The sequence below is a fragment of the Adiantum capillus-veneris genome, chromosome 8, assembly GCF_014529385.1.
Source record: "Adiantum capillus-veneris isolate H3 chromosome 8, ASM1452938v2, whole genome shotgun sequence".
Taxonomy (NCBI): domain Eukaryota; kingdom Viridiplantae; phylum Streptophyta; class Polypodiopsida; order Polypodiales; family Pteridaceae; genus Adiantum; species Adiantum capillus-veneris.
Genome location: NC_140938.1, coordinates 107,441,306 through 107,451,131, shown reverse-complemented (window position 1 = coordinate 107,451,131; position 9,826 = coordinate 107,441,306). Strand labels below are relative to the sequence as shown.

The 9,826-nt window shown below is 40.2% G+C and overlaps 1 pseudogene across 1 annotated transcript; it reads right to left on the bottom strand.

Annotated features, from left to right (window-relative positions):
- Positions 1 to 4,480: 4,480 nt before the first annotated feature.
- Positions 4,481 to 8,836, bottom strand: LOC147452722 (uncharacterized; annotated as a pseudogene). Its single transcript, XR_015188921.1, has 12 exons — positions 8,654 to 8,836; positions 8,478 to 8,565; positions 7,380 to 7,772; positions 7,199 to 7,298; positions 6,594 to 6,745; positions 6,407 to 6,502; positions 6,151 to 6,213; positions 6,003 to 6,071; positions 5,765 to 5,867; positions 5,113 to 5,184; positions 4,944 to 5,032; positions 4,481 to 4,870 (listed from the first exon to the last, which is right to left on the bottom strand). The product of XR_015188921.1 is annotated as an uncharacterized LOC147452722 (transcript).
- Between the last annotated feature and the right edge of the window lie 990 nt (positions 8,837 to 9,826).

The window sequence follows — 9,826 nt, the reverse complement described above, 5'->3', positions numbered from 1 at the left end:
GTTTACAATAGTGAACCCTTTGAGATCCAAAACACCAATGTGATGTCAACATCAAACTCCTTTATATGCCAACCTTTCATAGTGCCATGGACTCCCTTTGATCAAGACATCCAGCTTATTCACTAGCATCACATATCCCCTCCACGTTTCCTTGTATACATGTGCGACAACAACACGACAATGAACATCTTCTCAAAGTAGTTGTATCTAGCACTAAATATGGAGCAATGGAGTGTATAAACTGGTGCTTTGTCATAGCTTTGACATCCACTTTTCCCACCTATCTAAATTCCTGAGTCCAATATCCCAAAAAACTTGACTTACCTACAATAAAAGCGGCCTTTAATCCAAGGTAGAGCATCAATTAGAGATAAGTGTTTGGAATATGGTATTTGGTCTATGCATTGACTCAAGGTGTGCACTACCTAGTACAATCAATGTTTGTGTGGTAGAACCCATGTGTAAATCCATATGATAGCATGTATAGCTTTTTCCTAGGATAAGTAACGTTCGGCCGCCTATGCAACAACTCTTAGTTGTTAAAGCCTATGTGGAGGATAAGTGCTTGTGTGGCAAGATATTATGCTATACGATTCTAAATGGCCAAGTGTAAGTGAAAAGGCTCCAACCGAATAGCCTATTCCACACCTTATAAATAAAGGCCATGTTATACATACCGATATATATTGTTAGGATCAATGGTGCGTGCATCACAATTAGAGAGAGAGAGAGAGAGAGAGAGAGAGAGAGAGAAGAGTAAGCACCTTCTCAAAGTGAAATAAATATATAAAAGGCAATATCATCTCGTTATCATCCTTGTATCATATCGGTACAATACAATACTATACTCAGATCATCCTTACATCATACCAAGATTATACTACTATTATTTGGTATCATGTCAGTTTGATACTGGTAAAATTTTCATACCATAATGGTATCTTGCTTGTATGTTTTTAGTATAATATTTTATTGGTATCATATAAGTACAATAATGGTATGGTATCATATTTATAATATAATGTTAGCATCACATTGTCCTCACAGTATCATCTAGATACAATCCTTGTATCATAAGTATTGCAATATAGGATGATGCATGCGTCATAACGGTATTACCTTAAACATGCAAGAATTGTGATGCTATCAGTTCGATAGCAAACCAATATCATACTATTTCATACTTGTATGATATCAAGTGCATCCAAGTGTCATTCCAATCCCAGTGTTATTGTATCATAATGGGAGCCAACACCACACGAGTATCATTTAGGTATTGCACGTATATCATACCAGTTACATGGAAGAATCTTAGTAGTATCATACCTTTATCATATTGGTAAGTTCTATTGGGGCTAGATATCTCTAAGGGAAAACCTTTCTCAAGTAGTCACTATAGTAGAGTCACGACTTTCTTGCCAAGGTTGTGATGGTGTCCCTCCTAGAGAGCGTTTCCAAGTTAGGAATCAACAAGCACAATCTTCTAGATTAAACTTATGGTGTGGATATTGTCAAGCTCGGACCAACTAAGTGCTAGATCAAGGCCACTACAGGGTGCAACATGTCCAAAAATAAATGCACCAAACACCCAGAGACCAAGCCAAAAGTAAGTTTACAATAGTGGTAAAAACACTAAATCTTTTCTTAGGATTGTAACCCACCTTCCCAGGAGTTGCAATCGAGGAAAACAAGAAAAAGAGTTGGAACTTGTGCCTCCTCAAGTTTAGTGGAACAAAGAAAGGCTTAGTATGAGTGCTAACACAACATGTGCAGGATGCAACATGTGCAAGAATAAAAGCACCAAATACCAAGAGACCAAGCCAAAGTTAAGCTTACAGTAGTAAAAACACCAAATCTAGTCTTAGGATTGCAACCTCCACCTTCCACGAGAGTTGCAAACCAAGGGAAACAAGGAACTCGCTAGCATCAACAAATGCGTACAAAGTCTCTAGCTTCCATGCAAATTTCTCAATTTAGCCTCCATGCGATAAGTCATCCTTCTTTTCGTTTTTTGATGCTTTATTTTCTCTCCAATTAATTACTTCGAAGTGGCCAAGACTCCCCTTGGCCATATTGTTTGAAACAAATTGACAATCAAGATAAAAAATGCCATTGTATTATCTTAATGTGATTTCCACTCCTACCTCATTCAAAGGTGAGTGCAAGCTAATTTTGCTCACATTGGTGACCATGCTAGAGTAGTTGAAACTAGTCTAGTAGTGCCCTTAATGGAGGGGTCGGTGCTAGAAAAGCTCTCACTTAAGTCACAAAAGAAACAAAATGTTGTAAAGATCTAAAAAGAAAATTGATTATAAAAGCAAGAGTGATGGAATTGACACATCATAGTCTAGTTTTTATGAATCAATAAAGTAGAAAATGCCCAATGGTGTATGCCGGGAGAATATTGGTACTTTTTGTGATTGGTTGTGAATTCATCAAGAGAAGGCACGGCTAAGAAGTGCTCAATTGTTGGCATTCTTTAAAAATGGATGCTTTGTCATATCCTCCTCTCCTCTCAAACTAGTCAACTTGATCTCGTAGCACGCCTGCTCCACATACAAACCTAGATGAATCCAGAAAAGGCCCCGAGTTAACTATAAGGCTGGTGTTAAGTTATAGATATTAATGTTCCTCAACCACAAAACAACGTAACCACCACCTCCGTCATGCACTACTGATGACATCCCAACTAACACCATTAGGACACATAAGCACAAACAATTGCAATTTTAGTAATATGACTATAGTAGAACTTCATGTTGAATGTTCTTAAGCACACATGTGACATAAAAGTTAATAAGATTTTTACGCCACCTTCACTCACTAAAAAATTGAAATGGATGGTCAATGGTCATAGTTCTAGAGAAGAAAGTGGTTGGTGTCAATGATCTCTCATAGGCAAGGCATGTAAGCTTGTTGCCTAGGAGGTTCATTCACATCCAACAAGCCTCACACACATACACATACACATACACATACACACATATGCATACACATATACATACACACACATGCACATACACAAACACACATTCACACAGACACGCACACACTGGTATACTCTAAACACTTGTAAATTCATTGAAGCTTACGTACGAGATGTTGAAGTATGAATTGAACACCTTGATAGACACACGCACACAAACACTGGTATACTCTGAACACTTGTAAATCCATTGAAGCTTACGTACGAGATGTTGAAGTATAAAATGAACACCTTGAGAGGCTTTTTTGCAAATGACGTCTGGCTAAAAGCTCACGATAAACAGAACATTCTCAAAGGATCCTAGGCTCTCTTCTGAAGACGCTTGCTTCCTTTGGAATGTGAGAGTTCATTGTCACATCCTCAACAGACTTATATACTACCATGAAAATTCTTCATTACCACAGTTTGACAGTTAAAACATATATGCTCTAACAAACAAAGTCATGGCAACAAATTTGAGCCCTACATTCCACCTTGTTGATATCACTAGTTTGATACCAAAAAAGACACTTTAGTATCCTTTTTTCACAAATTTAAATAAAATGGTACATGAGTCTAGAAAGGATTTCAAGAGATGCTTTTGCAAAATTATAAAAATGCTAGCCAAAGTACTCATAAACACTATAATCCCCCACTTTTATACACAAATTTGATAGTAATTACACTCATGAAAAGCACTTACACAAACAACAATTGATGTTTTACTAAAACTTGTATTTTAGTTTAAGAAAAAAATGAGCAAGGTACATGCAAAAATCCATGGTAACTACTTATATACCTTCTTGATACTTTTGTAACTCTCATGCGGAAAAAATTTCTATGATTAAAATTAAATAGAGTCGTAAATATGCAACATTTTTTAATTCAGTTAGCGATCTCATAAATCATTTTGTTCATCTAAACTTGCATTGTCTTATGTAGCACATATACTAGATATATCCCTCCTTTACTTAAGATGATACTATCTAATGGTTATGCAAGCAACATTTGATGATTTACATCATATTCCAAGCATTACATATGTTGAGATCCTTATTCCAATTATAGAACTAGTGATATCCTGTTATCCCTGCGGTGGCCGTTGGATTACTGCTAGGTCAGGGCTCATCAGAAACAGCGAAGCCTGTCGCATAACCTAAGCCTACCACCTCAATGGTCAGAATGCAGCAGGCGAGTGTCGTGCAGCCATAGCCTGCCACATCCACAACCAGGTTATTGCACAATAGGGGCTTGCCACCTCAGCAGCCGTCCCTCAGAGTCACTGCAATGTGTTTTGGCCCTCCCCCCGACATTGGCAACCGGGAAAAGATTTTTACTGTCCTTTCCCTGTAATCAGAGCTCCCCATGGCTCCTGGCGTCCGTCGATCTCCATCGAAGATCACCACCGTAGCAGATGGACAATCACCAGCATATAGCAAATGGACAATGAGCACAACAGCTAAATCGCCTTCTAGAAGCTTCAACATACTAAATTACAATAAACCAAGTAACATATCCATAAAACATGGGGAGCTCTCATTCAAAAAATATAGTTACAAAAAAGTTTAAAAAGCTCCCGACAAGCTCTTCTAAATATATACAGCTTTGTGTGCTTCATCCAGTTAAATTGGGTATGGATATATTACACTCCATTCCTAGAAGATGTCATAGCAACACATCACTTTTGCCTTTTCAAGGCAACTTTACCACTTACACAGAAAAAAGGAACCGCTTGCTCATACGCTTTTATCTGATTGCTCATCAGAAATTTCCATGTTTTTTTCCCACAAGCAGCGTTCGCTGCCTCAACTTTTCCCTCTGGTCATGTAACCTTGTCAAGCCGCTACCAATGATCACACCAGAGTAAATGACATGCGTCATAATTGGTGCAAGAATGTTCCCAGTCTGCATGAACCATAAATATCATTTACTCTGATCTCTTCCTCAAGCAGAATGTAAGAGAAAGCCAAATACATACCTGCATCCACTCGAACCCAATATACAAGGCCAGCAAGGATTCAAGCAGCGGAGAGTAAATTCTTCTCAATTGTCGCCGCTCATACCAAGCTGCAATTGAAAACACATCAATAAGTCAAGGTCAAAACGTTTTCAGGAACTTAACCAGATACTCGTAATCTTCCACTTGCCTGCAAAACTTTGCTTCAAATTTCGTAATGAGGCTCGATTCCAGCGAGTAGGAGCAACAACATATTTTGGGTCTGCCCACAAGATCCAGGACAGTTTTTAGATCGTCTTCAGAAGACCGGTCAATAATTAATATGCATATAGAGCATTTTGTTCCTTTTTCTGCATCACAAAAGCTGAAAAAAGATTTTTAAAGTGCCTACAGCGTACGCACGGAGAGTGAGAGAGTGACAAAGGAGAGTACATAGGTCGCAGGTGGAGCACTCTTGACACGCTGTGTAGCCAGAGCTCCAATGGTGAGCTCCCCAAGTCTTATTCCTTCAGGCTACAAAGAATGAACACTGTGTATATGTGATAGGTGTGTGTGTGTGTGTGTGTGTGTGTGAGTGTGTGTCCACACTGGGCAACGGGGCACTTTGCCTTTGACCCCAATAAATTTTTGGCATTGAATTAACTAAGACAATTTTCTAGAGTGGTTGAATGCCACTCTGGTCATGAGTATATGAGCTCGCCACAAATCACTTTAAAAAATAGAGAATTTGTAAGATGCGTGTAACATAGGTTTCTTCTGCCTGCACTGCTACAACATTATGCACTAAATGCTTGGACCTCCACCTACAAACCAACATGAGTTTCATTAATAATGGCAGTTACCTTGCGGAAAGGATGTGACAAAAAGAATGGAGCCAGTGAGGGCAGCTGTTAGTATCCCTGCAAGACCATGAGCAAAAGGAGCCAAAGAAGGAAAAACTCCTGTCTGAAATTTAACACACATAAAAAAAGGATAAGATTCATCACAATAGCCAAGATAGTGTAGTAACTACAGTGCAAACTCATAGAAAAGAAATTCCAACGACACACTGAGCACATCCAGATAAAGCAGTGGACTCACAAGAGCTGCAATGCCATCAATAGGTTGCCTCAATTTGTCCTCACTTAGAAAAACATGGGCTAGGCCACCCTGCAAAGAAAGTAATCCTCACTTAAATATTGTAATAACCATCAGTGGCGTAGGCAAGCCATATCTGAAAAATACCGACCTGAATTGCAACCCTAAAGAAAAATTCTTCAGCCACTGCTGCCATTGATACCACAAAGATGACCTGGTAAATATCAGGTCTTAGGATATCATTGCATGAAGATTGTTTAAGCTCAAACATCCAAGGCAAAAGAAAAAATTAGCGATATCGCTACAAAGCTGCGAGTATAACTCATAGAAACATAAACAAGCAGAAATGCTATGACAACAAAATCAGAGTTTCCAAGACAACATGATAGCTATCCATCTTGAAGCACCTGCCACAATGATAAGCCAACGAAAAAGCTCATCAACTCTTCATCCTCAGCATCCCGAATGGCCCTAGCTGGGTGTGACTTCCTCACTACTTCGTCCTGCTCAAACGTAAAAAGGACAGAAGTTGATGCTTTCTGAAGAGCCCAAAGCTGTAAATAATCAGGATCCAAAGATAAAACCCGTTCTCACATCAAGAATGAAGAGAAGAGCCAGTACTGGGGGCACAGCATATCCTAGCCCTTGCATTGCAACATCAATGGAGAGGTCAAAACCCCCCCCTCCGTCGATTCCCATGAAGTGGCAGACTGTTTGCCCAGCTAGTGCCATTGCACCGTACACACCTAAGAAGCCAAACAAGGTACAAAATCTGGTATGACTCTTTGACCGACACGAAAAAACGATACCAAAGACACTTCACACAGTATATCCAGCCACAACAAACATACACATGTCAAATGCTGACATCACACGTAAGCCCATAAACACAAAACATCATAGGTTCTTCGAATTTTGTAGCAACCATATTCAAGCACATATTACAACAATAAAAAAATTTACTCCCAACAGTCCACAAACAATCAACAAGTTGCTTATATTGTTAGGCTCTTTACTTAGCTAAAACAAATCATGGCCAACATCAAATGGCTTTACAAAATGGTGTTAGCCAATTAGAATGCTAGTGCCACCAGGTTTGCTTCCCCATGAAATAATTTGGATACTTTAGTGGAGAATTTACAACATGTTTTACAAACTTATGCTTCTTTTCGGTGTGATGGATTGTTAAGAGTACTTACTTATGGCATAGGCTATCCGCAGACCAGTGGCAACCTGCTCCCATAATGGATCATTCTGTTCATCAATTGTCATTCCTTGCCCTTGCAACCACATTCCATTCTGCACAATCGTATCTTTGCATCACATACACATACTAATTCAGAAAGTGAAAAAAAGAACAAGAAAGGCATCATAAATTACCTCTAAGGCAGAAACCTCTGCAATTTTTAATGATGGAATATCTAAAGCCTTGCCTCTGCTTAAGTTGTCATCAAAGCCATCTGCAGGGCCCATCTTCGAGGCACTAACGAAAAACCGACATTGTCCTTGACTTGATTTTACTGAAGTCCTACTAGGACCAAAAATATGGAAGCGATGGCAAATCCTGCTATTATGATTTTCTTTTGCAGATGTGCATCTGAATGTTTCTCTCAAATATGATGGCACACTCCCTGCTGAATTGGCTGACTGCTTCAAGACACAGCCATGACAGCATGAGCTTGTTGTAGACGCATGAATCGCCATAGCTCAAAATAATCGCATCAAGCTTTCTGGTCTGCTTTCCTCGGTCTACTCCTTTTTTGTACCTCACCTCTGCACAGAGTTAATAAAGACTGAAGTGAAAGTTAAACAAAGCTCCCATGATAAGCAGGCTCCATAGTAGGCAGCGTCCCACATAAAAAACAGACAGAAAAGACATAGAGCACACCTGAAACCCTCATCCACCCACCCACCCACCCCCCCTTGTTGGGATAAATGCTACCATTCCTAGGGACATTCTAGGGTCTTCGAGTAAGCTCTCTAGACTTAAGTTAAAGAGAATTGAAGCCACCTCCCCGATCTTATCTTCCACATCTCTATAAGAAGCCTTGTTGTCCCCACTTGTAACACGCAATCTTGTAGTGCTTGGATTTTGCCCTAGCTCTTGTCCTTTTGGGTCTCGCTCGCTCTCTCTGAATCTCCATGATTAAGCTTGCTAACCATGAATGGTAGCTTAATCTTTCCACCATAACCTAACCTTAATCTACCCTAAATTTCTAACACCCCTGCCTTTCCTTCAGGCTTCCTTGCTTTTTGGTTGCCTACTCCTGTGTCAAAGAGAATTTTCAATCACTTACTAAAGCATATACTTTGGAGAAGGGGATACGTCTGGGCCCAATCTTCATATGGTAACCTTTATCCACAGAGAAAAGCCAACAGCGCACAATAGACCACGAATTCAATTGGCTTTTGAGCTCTCATCAGAGGAGCCCTTATGAGCTTGAACATGCACAAAGCAAGCATATGTGTAAAACTTACCTCAAACAAAATGCAGCCAGATTGTATCAGCTGTCTCCTGCCGTAGCCGCCTCAAGACTTGACAAAGGACATTGGTCGTGCTCACAAGCTGAAATGGAACTGCTACGTTGTAACGTTCAACCTGTTAAAGATGGAGAGGGTGGGTGCTACCACACCGAAGGAATACGATTGCTTACAAAAAGATTCTCCCGAACACACAGAGTTGCTAGCGCACCAGGTTTCCACGCTTTCCTGAGCAAGACAAAATTCTCTGAGACGACGATGAGGACAGAGATGCCACCTCGAAAAGGGCAGCTAGAGCTGCATTTCAACACGACATTGGACACTTTTCGATATGTTAGTGTGTTTGTGTGTAAGGGGCGTAGGAATTTGGGAAAGTCTTCATGGCCGTAAGGCCTTAAGGCTTATTACTAAAGGCTTTGCAGACCCTTGGATAAAGCTTGTTGACAAGTGCCCCACGGCATAGTAACCAGGTGAAAATTCACTATGGCCTACATAAGGCTATTGAGAAGAATTTCATAACGAGAGGCTTCTTTGTGTGAGAAATAGAAAGTGTGGTAGTATTATAAGGGGGCGAGTTGGGTGGGATGGCTGCTCTGATAGCCGATGTAATTATGGTCCTTGGATGACGTCATGGCTCAATACGAGCATGACAAGACCTTGTAATTATTTGGGTTGATAAATATAATTCACTCACAATTATGAGTTTTTTTTTTTTAAGTGAGTAGTATTTAAAAGAATGTGGTATCACAATAAAATATTATGTTTTTTTGGAAAAAAGTGTAACAATGAACTATCCAAATTAAAATATATACTTTAAAAGCATAAACAAGGTGAAGGTTCACGGTGGCCTATAGTAGCAGGACAAATGAATGGGGAGTGGCAATGTTAAGGGTGCTCATGATTAGACCAATACATGGCGACCGGCGGGAATGGTCACTGCACGACCATTCCCGATCCTCAATGGTCGTGGGGAGAGGACCAAGTTACACAATTCTCAGTCATCATGGGTAGGCTGTTTGCACGCAAGTTCTGAGCGTTGAGGTGGCAACCGTTGGTTCAAATTCCAAGTGCTGATGTGGCTTTTGTTGGTTCGCCAGGAAAGTAAATTTTTCTTGTTGCTAACATGGCCTTAATCTGTCGGGTATCAACATGGATTCTCGTGCAGAAGGGCGAGCAGATGGACAGCTCAAAGAGCTCCCCCCCCCCCCCCCCCTCTCCCCACAACCTTGACAGTGGAGAGGGAGTGTAAATGATAAGTATTTCCTCTACTTCCACACACTATTGACGATAGATATTGTAGGTCAAATATGACAACATTGATTGGAAGTAGCATAACGAAGGAATTG